Here is a 14,108-nt window from a genome sequence, read left to right as displayed (position 1 = left end):
GAGTCAGAACCAGGGCTTTGTGTGCACCGGCCTGGAGCACACGGAGACAGAGGCCACCTGTCCCAGAGGAGGCTCCCTCTCCGTGAGTCCGTCTGCCTTTAGCCCTCTCCCTCATTTCTCCCTGGCCGGCTCATTTCGCAGGCCCCCAAGGTTGGGTCCCCTGGCTTAGGTCCCCTGGCTTCTGGCTGGTCTGGCTGGTGAGAACAAGGAAGGAGGGAGGGCGGGCTAGAGGAGGGAGAAGCCAGGCCCTCCTCCTCCGCTTCGCGCCCCTCCTGTCCCCTCCACCTCGTGCCTCTCCTCCCCCAGCCCACATCTCAGCAGGGGGTCCGCTGCAGGGAAGGGCCAGGCTCTCCCACCCTGGGGTCCTCTCTGGTCCCTCGGGCCCCAGGGCGCCAGCAGCTTCCCACCTATGTGTATCTCTTCGGCTCTGCTGGTTGGCTTCTGTTTTTACATCGTCAGAGCAATGAGTTCCACATATTGAATTCTCTCTGTTTTAAATACTCAGAGAAGTTTCTGTTTTTCTTGGTTGAGTCTAGTGATCCACCCAGGCTCACGCCTCAAGGGGAAGGGGTCTTAGTGTGGGGGGGTTTGGACAAGGGTTCCATCTGGCTTTCCCACTGCCTCGTGCTGGACCCTGGACCAGGGGGGAACCTGGGTGCAGAGAGGCCCCCTTCTCTCCTGCCCCAGTGCCTCCTTGGCCCTAACCTGGGCCTTCCTCTCCTGCAGCAGGTGGAATGTGTCAGTAGCCTCAGGTCCTCACCCCTCCCTGGGTCCAACCTCTTTGTCCAGGGCTTTGTAGCTCCTACTAAGAGGCAGGTAGATTTCCTCATCCCTGGAGTCTGAGCTTCACTGTGTGACTTGCTCTCACCAATAGGATGTTAGCAGGCACCACTCAAGCAGAAGCTCGGAGAAACACCTGCCTGTTTTCACCAGCACTCCTGTGCCCTGCCGTTTGTGTGAGCGGTGCCCGAGCTGCTGGCCTGAGGAAGCATGGGAGATGTGCAGAGCGAGCTGGGTCGCCCCAGCCGTCCCCGCAGAACTACGACGTGTGAGTGAGTAGCCCGGCCTCCATCAGTGGGACACCTAGCTGTCCACCCCAGACGAGGGCAGCAGTGCTATCCTCACGTGCCGCGGGGTTGTGTGCTTTTGGTCCACAGCAAGATGTGCTAAGAGCTGACTGGTCCCTCAGGCTGGTGACAAGTAGCCCTGTTCCTGTGCCCAAGGGCAGGGGCAGGTGTAAAATGGTACTTAAAGACAATGTTTGTGGGGCCAGGAAGACCTGGACTAGGGTTCCATCTCTGCTCCTTCCTATTGGGTGTCCTTGGGACAGTCAGTTTGAACCTCTGGGCCGCAGTTTTGTTCTCTGTAGAGCAGGGATCATGGAGCCCACCTCCTGGGGGTTGTAGGGAGGGAGACGATACAAGTGAAGTACCTGGAACATCACTGGTGTGTGACAAACGTTACTGTCACTACCAGCAGAGCTAGTGACAAAGTTACATTATTGAAACCAACAGCAGTCACGGTCTAGCCTTGATCTTCCTTGCTCTGCTGCCTGACACGCACCCCAAGGTTCTGGCCACGCCCACATCTCGCTATTCCCCAGTTGCCTCAGTGCCTTTGCACCTGCTGTCCGTCTGCCCAAGTGCCGTCTCCCTCTCCTCCAACTAGGCACTTGCGCTGGGGAACTGAGGGGACTCTCCGAGTACTTCACATCTCCCTCCTGTCCTTTTGGGGCCATCGTCCTTTAACTCTGGGTCACCAGGGGCGAGCCAGCTCTCCCATCTCGGAGCAGGGGTCCACTCACACCTGGGCCCACTTTATAGAGCACTGCCCTCCACATTTCCCCAGCGGCAGGAGGCGTAAGGGCCTGGCATGTGGGAGAGAAAACACGGATTGCTGCACGTCCCACCCTCCACACCAGCCTGCTGTGAAAGCCTGTGTGCCACCACTTGGTCACCCGGCCGGTCATTCCACGGGCAGCAAGGATCTGTAGAGCCCGACTCTGTGGCTGGCGCTGGGTGGCTCTGGGTTTACAGCTGTGAGCAACAAGCATGGTGGGTTTTGTCTTGGCTCACCATCTGTGGGGGAGGCCAGATATGTGCCAGGCAGCTGCAGGCTTTGGGGAGCTTCGGATGGGGCACTTGGCATGTAGACGAGGGGGTTTCGGGGAAGCCCTAGGCAGGTGTCATGTGATGCCTTGGGAACCTGAGGCTGGTTTCACTATGGAAATAAATACCTAATCATATAAATAAAATATGTATGTTAGTGAACAGAAGCACCTGCCTTTCAGTTGCCAGAAGACAGAGAACATTGTGATTGGGTGGCATTGACGTCAATCATCTCAGATAGGCAAGAGGGAGGCGGGGCCTCAGGCCTGGGTGGGAGTTGTTTCTATGGAGATGGCCTGTCTAACCCCTCCTGTGTTCATTCCTGAAAGATGGGGTGGGAGTGAGAGCTGCTCGTACTCAGGTGCGCGTGGGTCAGCTGCGGATAACAGAAGGCCGTCCCAGGTGGGGAGGCAGGGACCCCGGCTCTTCCCAACTTTTGGGCTCCGGGCCTGAGGTCTCAGGTCCCAAGGTGAAGGCCGCACCTCCGAGACTCGTGTGTTGCAGGAAGGGTAAAGGGCCAGGGAGACGCTGTGCTGTGCTTCCCTCTGGAAGGGCCCCCTCTGGGTAGCTCACCTCCATCGCCTTGGCTGGGACCCTGTCACCTGACCACTCTCACTGCAAAGGAGTCTGGGAAACTGCATATTTTTAGTCAGGTCCATTGCCAAGCCAAACAAAACCAGAATCCTGTCAACAGGGAGGAATGGGGTGGGGAACAGATGTGGCTGGGCAGCCAGCAGAGGGCCGAGCAGCACGGGTCAGAGCTGACGATTCCGAGACGCTCTCTGGATCCGAAGCAGAAAGAGACACTTTGCTTTACAGAAATCCTCCAGGCGAGATGCTTATCTCTTCACATTCTGAATGTCTCACTCCGGGCCTCTTTAAAAGTGAAACGAACTAATGTGTTTCTACCAGTTGGGGAAAATAAGGGGTTGGTGTTTGGGGCCAAGACTGCCCTTAGAGCAGGAGGCTTTTTTTTTTTTCTACAACTGTCATTTCTCAGAGAAGGAAGTTGAGGTACAGAGAGGCTGGGGGTTTGCCCAGAGTCACAGGTGTCAGCACCAGAGAGGGGTTCAAACTGCAACACTCCCCACCGGCCCCAGGATCCCAGCCTGTGGCCAGAGGCTGCAGGGAGTCTCTCCAGGGTGGGTGCAGGTGATGTGCAGGTGAGCCAGGAGGGGGCTGGCCTGGCCTTCATGGTCACAGCCCTGGGGAGGCATCCTTCTCCTCCTCAGGCCCCTGCACCTCTCTTGGTCCTGGTCAGTCTGGGATTGTCTGCAAGTCTGTTCTCTGAGCTCCGAGCCTGGCTCTGGGAGGGACTCTCTCTGCTGCTGTGAAAGCCTCTGTGTGGCCTCGCTGTGCTCTGTGGGGCCAGAGAAGGCTCTGCGGCAGCCTGCGGGGCTGTGAGGTCACAGATCAGAGCCCAGAGTGTGCTGTCGGGCCGTCTGCATTCACACCTGACTCCACACGTCTCATAAGGGTGGGCAGGGTGCTCGGTCTCCCTGAGGTCATGGCTCCCTTGTCCCGAGGTGGGCATCACAAGGGCTGCAGAGGCTGTTGAGGGAGGAGGAGGAGCAGGGTGCTGGCCTTGGGAAGAGCAGGGGCCTGGTGACTTCCAGGTGCGGCGGCGGGCGCCCCGGGAGGATCCTGGTGGGCAGGAAGATCGGCCCCCTCCTTCTGTCACAGAACCCTGCTCAGCCTTGGGTTCCTGGCCTGGAGTGTGGGAACGCTCCCCCGACTTCCCTCGAGGGTGGCTGGGAGTGCCAGAGAGAACGGTATTTCAGTCATGGAGTTTGCTGAGCACAGTCATCTTCCGGGTCTCGGCCCGACCGTTCACTGGACCGTCTCTTTCGTCTGCAGCTGGCGTCAGACCGCACTGGGAGCAGCGAGACTCAAATGTCTGCCCGGCTTCCCAGCCCCCCTCTGCACCCAGTGATGCCTTCCTGAGTCTGGGGTCCCCGACAAACGTCCCTTCCCAATTCACGGACTCCTTGTGTGTTGTGAGGAAGCAAAGGCGTCTTCCCACAACCCACTCCTGGAAACCCACTTGTGATAAAAGAGGCTGGGAGAATACAGCTGAGAAGTTCTGTCACGTAAAGTCGTGTTTCTGAAAAGGGGCTGTTTGTCAGCAAGGTTGTGTCAGTGGTAAACAGCGTGCCATGAAGGTCGGGCCCAAGGAGCCCAGTCCCGAGGGCCTGTGCGGTCGGAGAGCAGCTTCGCCCAGCCCCCCAGGTGGGCGGTGAGGAACACACCTGCTACCCGGGACCCTGCGTGGAGAGGCCACGACGCCCCAACCAGGCAGCTCTTCTGTCTGTTGCAGTTGGCTGTTTTCTCAGGTCCACCTTCAGGTTCAGTAAACATTCAATTAACAGTCTGCTTCTCCTTTCAGTCCCTTGAGGGCCTCAGGCGGTCTAGGGAGGGAAGGCTTCCTCAGGAGGGTTGCCCGAGGAATTCCCATCTTGCTTTTCCTTCCTTTCTCAGGAAGGGTCCCGGGGCCGATCTCGTCGTAGACCTTGGGCTACTGTCCTGGGTGTTCAATTCACATTTTTAGCTGGTGACGCCGTTTCTCTCTCACAAAAGGAGTTTTGAGATGAGAGCTTCCCCAGCTGACACAGATGCCAGTCTCAAGTCACGAAGTCCATCCTGAAGTGACTTAAACCAGCACAGGACATTCTTCTCACACAATGGGGACATGTGGAGAAAGGCAGCTGCTGGCATCTGTTCGTTTGCTTGACAGGGACAAGCCAGCATCTCATATGGCTTGTGTCAGTGTCCTGGGGCTGCTGTGACAAATGACCACAAACTTGGTGGCTTAAAACAACACACATGTAACCTCTCATGGTTCTGGAGGTGGCTTAAAACAACACACATGTAACCTCTCATGGTTCTGGAGGCCAAAAGTCCAACGTGGGTCTCACTAGGTAAAATCCAGGTGTGGGCAGGGCTGGTTCCTTCCGGAGCTCCGGGGAGGGCTCACTTCCTGGCCTCTTCCAGCTTCTGGAGATGCCTGCGTCCTTGGCTCGTGGCCCCTCCCTCAATCCTCCACAGCGGAAGTGCTGCACCTCTCCATCTTCTTTCTTCATCTCCCTCTGATCGCCTCTTCTACCCCCATCTCCTGCTTTCAAGGACCCGGTGAGCAGTGGGCCCACCTGGGGAATCTGGCATCCTCTCCCCATTTCAGGGTCACCTGATTAGCAACCTTAGTTCGACCTGCAAACTATGTTTCCCTTCACCATGCTACCTAACGTTTGGCAGGTTCTAGGACTAGGGTGTGGGCGTTTCTTGCTGGCGGGTGGGGAGGGCAGTGTGTCATTCTGTCTCCCACAGCTACCACATTTCCATGACCTGTCCTGTCATGGTCTCATGATGGCTGCTGTGTCTCCAGACATCATGTCTGTATTCAAGGGAGGAAAGGGGGAGAAGGCTTCCAGGACAGCACCAGCTGGGTGTCTGCCTTTTTATCAGGAAAATAAAAGGTTTCCCAAAAGTGTCCTAACAGACTCTGTTTACATCTCAAGGGTCGGGGCTAGGTGGCTTGGCTGCGTCTAGTGGCAGGAGAGGCTGGTGCGGTACATAGTAGGGAGAAGGTGGGCATCGGTGACCCTGGGAAGCACTCCCACCGTGTCTTCCACAGCCCCCTTCCATAGCTCCTGAGCTTCTGTCAGCAGAGCTTCACCAGCGGGCCAGCAGGAGGGAGGAAGTGCTGGCTTCCAGGCGTGTCTTTAAAGCTTTCCAGTAGGATGTGCTTGACAGGAGCTCTGGGAGCTCTGAAGGGGACTTGAAAAGCTCCCCCTGGAATTGTGGGGGAGGCTCTGGGGTCTGGAGTCGGCTGTCCTGGGTTCCAGCACCCTGTGGACTTGAGAACAGAGAGGGTGTGCCACCCCAGGGTTCCTGTGGTGCTCAGAGCTCCAGTGCCCTGGGGTGTGTGGGGTGAGTGAGTTAGGGCACCGAGGGAGGGTCTGAGAGGCAGTCACTCTTGGCATCGATTTAGCAGAGGGAGGTGTGCCCCTGCCCCCCAGGACTTTTATTTCAGGGGCAGTTCTGTCCTCAACAAAGGACTCACTGCACATTGAGCAGGTGGCCCATCAGGGACCTGGCAGCACCAGCACCCCTGCTTCTGCCAGAAGAGCTGGTACAGGTTCTGGGTTCCTCAGTGGGCTCTGTGACCTCATACTTTTGATTTCCCTCAAAACACACTGGCTCTGCCAAACTCGTTCAGCTGGAGTGAAGGAAACAGACCTGTGCGCAGTGTGGTCCCTCGAGAGGCAGGAGCTACTGAGAACCCAGCAAGCAGCCCCTCGACCCCCACGTGCCCCTCCCGCCCATTCTGGACACCACGTTCTCAAAGCAGTCTGGGAAATAAAATCTGAGTCAATTCGACTTTTGCTTTTGAACCCTCCATCGACTGGTCACCATGCCTGCATCCTTGGGGACACAGAGAGGGACAGGGTGAGACCCCTGCCCTTGAGAGGGAAAGGAGTTCACAGAGGGAGGGCTCTGGAGGGCTGGGTCCCTGCACTGTGCAGACACTGTACTCCCCTGATCACCGCTGGGTGACTCTACACAGGTGACTTGACCTCTCTGAATGTCAGTGTCCTCTCCTGTTGGGGGCCCCCCGTGGGTATCGCAGGGAAAGTGTGGTGTAAGGACTGGCTTTCACTCTCGTGGTTATTATCATTTTTGATGTGTGAAACAAATACTCGGCACTGGGATTAAACCAAGCCTACTGGCCTGGCCCCACGGATGGGAGCGGAATTTGAATCGACCGGAGCCGCACGTTCATTGTTGGCTGGTCCTGATCAGGCCCTGAGAATGGGCCTTCCGAGATGGGGTGAGCATGGCCTCTGGCCCCACCCCACTTCTCCTCCACGTCTGCATCAGCTTCCTCACTGGGACAGCAGGGGTCCTGGGACCGGCTGAGGGCTGGGCCGGGTGGTACAGGACAGTGCTGAGGACATACTGTGTCCTCCATGGACTAACGGTCACAGTGAAGCCTTGAGGAGGGCCTGGGGGAGGTCCCGCCTGCAGCCCCATTCTCCAGGTGGGGAAACCGAGGCACAGAGGTAGGGTAGGTTTGAAGGTCCATCTGAGGGGAGACTCCAGGGATGAGCAAAGGGTGAAGGGTGAGGGTTGAGGGGTGCAGGGTGCGGAGCTTCCCGAAGTGTTTGCCTCGAGCATCTTTCTCACGTTCCTCCAAGCTCCCTGCCAGCTCTTTTGTCCCCAGAGGGAGGCTGGGCAGTGAGAACCTGGGAATTCTCTTATCTCTGCCGAGCAGGATGCGTCCTGTGTTGTGTCCCCACCGAGGTTTCCAAGCACCGTGATGAGCTTGCAGATTTCGGCGGGCGATTGCTTTGGGGGGGGCTGTGTTTTGTTTGCCAGGCCCCTTGTTCGCGGCCGGCTCCGTGTCCCTGGCCTTTTCAGCTCCTCTGCAGGCCCTTCCCAGCGGAGCGGTGTGAAATGGCAGGGGTGAGTTCCTGCCTGCAGCCATTTCCGCCCATTCTTTCTGTAGGGGCAGCGGGTGGGTTCCCTGCTGGAGGCTGGGGGCTGGGGGGTCGCAGTGCCCTGCACGGCCCTCAGGGGCGCTGTGCAGGCGGGCTAGGGCAGGGGAGGCCTGCTTGCCTGGGCTAGGTTTCCATCCTCCCCACTCCCCGTCAATGCCAGCATCTGAAAGATGCTCCTATCAAGCCACAGAAAGAGCATGGAACTAGATAATTAACCTAGTTCTGTGATGGAGTGCGGGCACGGGTGTTTGTTTGAAAATGCAGATTCTCAGGCCCCAAGTTTCACAGTTAGACTCATTAGAAGAGGGGTGGGACCAACCACCCGTAGTTTACACCAGGACCCAGTAATTCTTCCGACCTGGAACACATGGGGAAAGCCTGGTCTGGCAGCTTGGGCAGCTCTCAGGAGTCAGACAGGCAGAGATTCATCGTCACTGCTGCCCATCCTGGTCATTCCGAGCCTTGGAGCCCCTCAGACCTCCGTCCCGTCCTCTGCTGGCTGAAGAGGCTGTAATCTCTCCTATGGCATAGTTGGGAGATATTCCCATGGTACTCAGGAAAGGGTTAACTCTTGTCGTCCATAACAAAACTCAGAGATATAGCCTTCCTGGGAAAGTTTCTGATGACCATAAACGCGGAGCGACCGCACTGAGCTCACAGGGCTGGAGTCAAAGCAAGGCTGTGAGTGTTTTGAGCACCCTCCGAGGCCTCGTTTTAGGAACCAGAGCTCTTTGCATTGGGAATTTCCAAATGCTGACAGTAATACACGGGACTCGGCTTCCTTATTGTTCCCTGGGGTCCAGGAACCCTGAGTCGGGAAACACCGGGTGACCCTGCGATTTTCAGAGCTGAGGTGCCGGGGCCAGAGAGGGACTGACGTTCCTCAGGACACAGCAAGTTAATTTTCACAACACGAGGGCAAAGTCCTACAAGACCCATCGGAGGCACTCCTGCCCCTCCCGGAAACGTCACGGCGGCCGCGTCAGGCTGGGCGGCCCCCGTTCAGCGCTCACCCAGCTCCGCGCTGGCCCCCAGAGGCCTTTTGCGCCTCAGTTTCCTCCTGCGTGAGATGTGGGGTAGGGCGTTACTCCCCAGGAGGAGGAGTCGGTGCACTTAGACTCTGGCAGCGCCCAGGGCTTGAGTGTTGGTGGCAGTGGCCTCTCTTTTTCACAGGTGGGAAAACTGAGGGGCCAGGAGGGATCTCTCACTCATGCAAGGGCCCAGGTAATGAGTGGGGGGCTGGGGTTTGAATGGGGGCCTTTGAGAACTCCGCGCCGCCCTCAAGTCCGCAGAAACAGGCAAAGGGGTGGCGGGGGAGGCCGGAGTGGGCTGCTGACTGTCTGGCAGGATCAGCAGTCCATGGTGCGGAGGGGCTCAGACAGGCCCCTCCACGTCTGTCCAGCTCCTCTGGGCTTCCCTGAAAGTCAGTGCGGAGGGGACCCCGACCAGTTCCTTAGGGTTGCGTGTCCTTGTCTTTTGTGAACTTTCTGCTTTGCCGCAGGGAACCTCCCAGTTCTCCCTCGTCCCAGGGTTTCTGTTGACCCAAAGCAGGAAGCTGCAGGCTCAGAGCTGGTTTCACATTTATTGGCTTATGTCTTCCCAGAGCAGGGGTGCAATAAAACGTGAAATATGGTGGCCGACCAAATGGCCTCATGCTGTCTTCCTGAGACTGTTTTTCCCTTGGGGAGGAACACACACACTCACATGCACATACATACCGTCATTTGCATGCACACACATACACACTACACATTCACCCATATGCACACGCACACCCACTCACACACGCACACGTGCACACACATGCGGACACACCCTGCATGGTGAGATGGGTCCACCATTGATCTCCTGCTCATGAAGGCTTGGCCAGGCTGGGAGGGTTCTAAGACAGACTGGCTTTATTCAAGTATCTAATATAGTAGCTTCTGAGTCCTAGCATTGTCACCAGGAACCCCCAGCTTACACTGAAATAAATTTGTCACCTGCCAGATGGTGTCACCACTGGAACAAACCACTTGCATAATTTGAGGCCTGGTTCCTCAAGATTTCCTATCACAGACTCTTCAACAGAGTAGGCTGCCCTTCCTGAGAGTGTGGACCAAGAGTAGAACCTGCCCAAATATGACCTCTTGGGCATCTCCTCGCATTAAAAATCATACCATTGTCACTTTGCATTCCATATTATTTGTAGAGGTATTTTAAAAAGCCATGTGTCCTTTGCATTATTTTAGCAAAAATGATTTTTTATGCATCATGTTTGTCTTGGGTCTTCTCATGGTCTCTTTGTTAGAAAGGCCAAATTGACTTTAAGGTGATAACCTGAAATGCAGTCTCCTCTTCCTGAATGTCAGTCATTCACACCTTAGTAAGAATGGGGACACAGACTGAAGAGTAGGTTTTCAATGACAAATTGAAATGGGACCATTAAACCTCAGATCCCTGTGAGGGGAATGCTGATGCCCTAGAAATAGTCAGATATATGAGGGAGTCGGAACAAAGACATTTCCCTGTGGGTCTCAGCCTCCCCTAGTCCTCTGTCTGTGGTCTGCGCTAACCAGAACCTGGCAGGGATCAGGGGCAAGATTCTGCCATGGAAACTTCTCTCCCTGGACGAGAGCTCACGTGTCTGGTTCCTCTCCCATCACCCTCTGCTCCCGCCCGTCACGGAGAAGGCTTCTGCTTTGCTCTTTTCTTTGTATCTACCCATTTTCTCCATTTTGGCAGGGCACTGAGAATGTCAGTGTGGGGTGTTCCTCTTTGACTCTGGCATTTTCCAAACCTTTGCACAAACCCTTAAACTATGTTTAAAATATATCACTTGTTATCCTACATGCATAACACTAAGACTTTAATGAGGTTATTGTTTGTCTAACCAAATGGGATCATAGTTGGCTGCATTCATGATGTCTGCTTCCTTACCTAGATTCGAATCCCATTCCTGCCACTCCCTAGCTGTGTGACCTTGGGCAGGTTACTTAACTTCTCTGTAGTTGTCTAATCTACGAAAGGAGGATAAAAACAATACCTGGGTTGTTTGAGGACTGATTAATCAACATGTACTAGATTATTCAGTATGTGTGAACTCCTGGGATTGGTGCCTGGTGTATACATGTTACAGGGGTTTGCCGCATGTTGGGAAGGAATAATTTGACTTTTCAAAAGAGATAGTGGTGTGTGAGCTTTTTTGGTGCAAGATCACTGAAAACTTCACCGTGAGTTACTCCAGCTTGAGGCTATTCCAAGCAGACGAATTGGTAGAGGTCCCATGCAGCTTCATGGCAGCAGGTGATTCCACGTTGGGGTTCCCACCTGTTGGTGCTGATGGGCGTGGCAGAGTTAGAAACAGTTCCTCCGCGGTGGGCTGCCTGGGGTGGGCAGTCCCTGACCAGTGGCCTTAGAGGACATGGTCAGGTTGAGCCTCTGGTTTGCCAGAATTCACCTCTTGAAACAGCTTGCCTGGGAGCTGCCTGGCCCCCCCAAATGGCTCTTGGGTCTCTCGGGAACTCTGATCTCCCTGGCCAGGGCTCGGCAGGGGGCTTGTACAAGGCAGCCCCTCCGTTTGTGGCGGGACACATGCCATTTGTCAGTGGCATGGGGTGACTCTCTGGGCACCCCTTGAAGGGAGCTTGCAGAGTTCAAGGCTGGTCGGCTGGGCACTCATTATCTGATCTAATTGTGGGCTCGGATTTCACAAGCGGGGGGCTGCACAGGTGGGGCGCAGGCTGCCAAGGTCACGCCTAAAAGCTTATTAAACGCTGGTGTGAAAGGCGAGACCATCTGGATGCCATTTGACAACTTCAGTGGTAATTACACCATTTGGCGCAGGAATCAGTGAGAGCTGTGGCTCCGGCTGTGGCAGAGACCACCGTCTGGGGAGGGGTGACTTGGGGCCATCGTGTCTTGGCATCTTGTGGTCCTCATGCCCTACGGCGTCGTCTAGGTTGTCCGGGAGCTCTTCAGGTGGATGGCAGAGTGGGCCATACCGGCGGGTAGCCTCCTCCCCTCGCGTGCCCTGCAGCCTTGATAACCAGGAACACTTGCCTTCTCAGCGCTCTCCGGCCAGGGAGGGGAGGTGGGGGCAGCTTCCAGCGCATTCCACCCGAGCAATATGGAAGTGTTTAAGCAGGGTTTGCACCAGGCAGGGTAGCGGAGATCTGAACCTTTAAATTATAGCCATTCCTGGGCTGAGGAAAAGTAAATAAACAGTTCACAGCTGCAGCCAACTCAGCACAGAACCGGCTATCTCTTCTGATTGCCGGACAAGTAATTAAGTGGGAAATGTGAGCCCTCAACGTCAGGGTGAGATGATAAAGGTCTGGGGGCAGTAAATCCCCCCAACTCCAGAGACCTTCAGATTAACCCTCGAAGGGCTGGCAGGGGTGAGGGCCGGGGAGGCACGGGTGAAGCCCAGACTGGGGACCCACGCTAAGAGGTTGTCCAAAGCTCACTGACTAAATGAGAGCCACCGACCTCGCTGTCCTGCTTAGGGGACGTAGTAAGTGTGAGACTCTGGACTCTCAGTCATGTGCCCAAGAAAGCACATCAAAACAGGTTCTGTCTGCATTTCCTGATTCTTCAGGGCTCAATTTTGTCCCCTCAAAGTTTGCATATTGAAGCCCTAGCCCCCAGGACCTCAGAATGTGGCTGTGTTTGGAGACGGTCTATACAGAGTTCATGAGTCAAAATGAACTCTAATCCACGATGCCTGGTGTCATCACAAGGAAAGGGGACTCGGACACAGGCGAGCACAGAGGGCCACCGTGTGAGGGCCCGGGAGAAGACGGCCAAGTGAGTTACAGCGGTAACGGTGCCTGCCGCTTTGCAGCAAGGCTCTCCTGAAGGTTGCAACCGTTCCTCTCGCAGCTCCTCTGAGCCTCCTCCGTTTGCGGGAGAGGACCTGGAGCTCGGGAAGGTGCTGTGTTTATTCAGTCCTTCAGCCAGCAGGTATAGCCCTGGGCCAGGCACAAGTGCCTAACGAGGAACAAACCAAGACTGGACCCTTGGGACGTTCTCCACTCCTGGGGGAGGCAGCTGTCAGTCAGATGACACCCAGAGGCGCAACGGCAGGGTCCAGAAGGTGGTGGCACAGTGAGACCAGCAAGACGTAGAGCAGGAGGAGCCTGTCGGGGACCAGTGGTGTCTGAGTGGGATCTGGGGGAGGTGTAGGAGTTTGACAGGCAAAGAGAGAGGAACAGTGTCCCAGGCAGAGGGAACAGCCTATGCAAAGAGCTCGTCCTGAGCAGAGAAATAAGAGGAGGTGCTGGTAGAGGGAGGTAGACGCTGCCAGTTACCCCCACCATGGACCCCCCCACCCCCATAGTAATAGGACTGTCTGTCATGACTCTACGAATGCGCGTGACAAGCCCGGGGCAATGTGATTAGATAAGAGCCATGTCCAACCTCTGGCGTGTGTCCATGCAGGGAAGGGCCACCTCCTCGCCCCCTCTGTGTTGTCCCAAAGGCTTGATGCAGACACCGTGACGCAGTGTCACGGCCGCGTGGATGAGCCCCACAACTCACAGCAGAGAGAACCTGGTGGTTTGAGAGAGTGGAACTCAGACCCTTATGGGAGAAAAGCAGTCTGCACACAGCTTGTCTCAGACATTGATATTCTGGTTTCCGTTCGAGTTGGCAGCTGACTTGGAACACAGTGCAGGCTTTCACGGTGGGGTGCGGGGCAGTGACCTGGGAGCCCACTGGACCTGCTCTCTAGCCTGATGTCGGGAGTTACTCCTGGCCTTTCAGCTTCTCGTCCTGCTCCCCAGAACCAGAGATAATGTGAGCCATGCAACATCCTCTGAAGTTGCTTTTTAACTGAATTCAGCCCAGGGAGCTTCAGTTATGTGGGAATAATACTCCTGTCTGTGCAGCCTTCCAGGTCAGGATAAAACTTTGGTGTCTCTCTTAAGAGCCACGGGAAGCCGGTGAGAGGGCGGAGGACTGACCAGTCACACGGGCAGTGAATGGCAGGGCTGGGGCTTGGGGGCAGGTGTGCATCCCTGACCTTTTCCAAGCTCCCATCCGTGCTGAGGACCAGGGTGGGTCTGGGGAGAAGCTCAGGGCCACCCTGCAGGCACTGCACTCACTTTCCCCGTCTCACTGGCCATCCTGCCAGCAGCTGCCAGGGGAGGCTGGCACCAGGCACACAGAGGTTCTGAGCTCTCCACCGTCCCTCCCTGAGCACTGGGTTATCGCGGGTGAATCCCTGAAGCCAGTCTGAGTCCACGCCCTGTCACTTGTCACTGTGGTGCCTGAGCTGGGGCCCCGGTGCCCGGCACCCACCATCTGCATGGCTCCTTGGCTGGAGGCTGTTAGGGTGTTCTCGGAGCATTCACTTCTCTGGACTAGCCGTGTCGTGCTCCTTTGGCCTTTGCTCAGGGTCCTGCCTGCTTCTGCATGCGCCCTGTTTTCTCGGGCTTCTTGGTTTTGTTTCGAATGCTTCCGCACCACGGACAGGATGGGATCAGGTTACTTTCATTCCAAAGGAGGGACTCAGACTGTG

General features: G+C 56.1%; 1 long non-coding RNA gene across 1 annotated transcript; it reads left to right on the top strand.

Moving 5' to 3' along the window:
- Positions 1 to 2,396: 2,396 nt before the first annotated feature.
- On the top strand, positions 2,397 to 4,479 carry LOC140688141 (uncharacterized). The gene is made up of 2 exons (XR_012062915.1): positions 2,397 to 2,469; positions 3,966 to 4,479. It is a non-coding gene; the product is annotated as an uncharacterized lncRNA (long non-coding RNA).
- The last annotated feature ends 9,629 nt before the right edge of the window (positions 4,480 to 14,108 follow it).

The sequence above is a fragment of the Vicugna pacos genome, chromosome 21 (genome assembly GCF_048564905.1).
Source record: "Vicugna pacos chromosome 21, VicPac4, whole genome shotgun sequence".
NCBI lineage: Eukaryota > Metazoa > Chordata > Mammalia > Artiodactyla > Camelidae > Vicugna > Vicugna pacos.
Note: the sequence above shows the minus strand (reverse complement) of the source record. Positions and strands in the feature narration are given on the sequence as shown.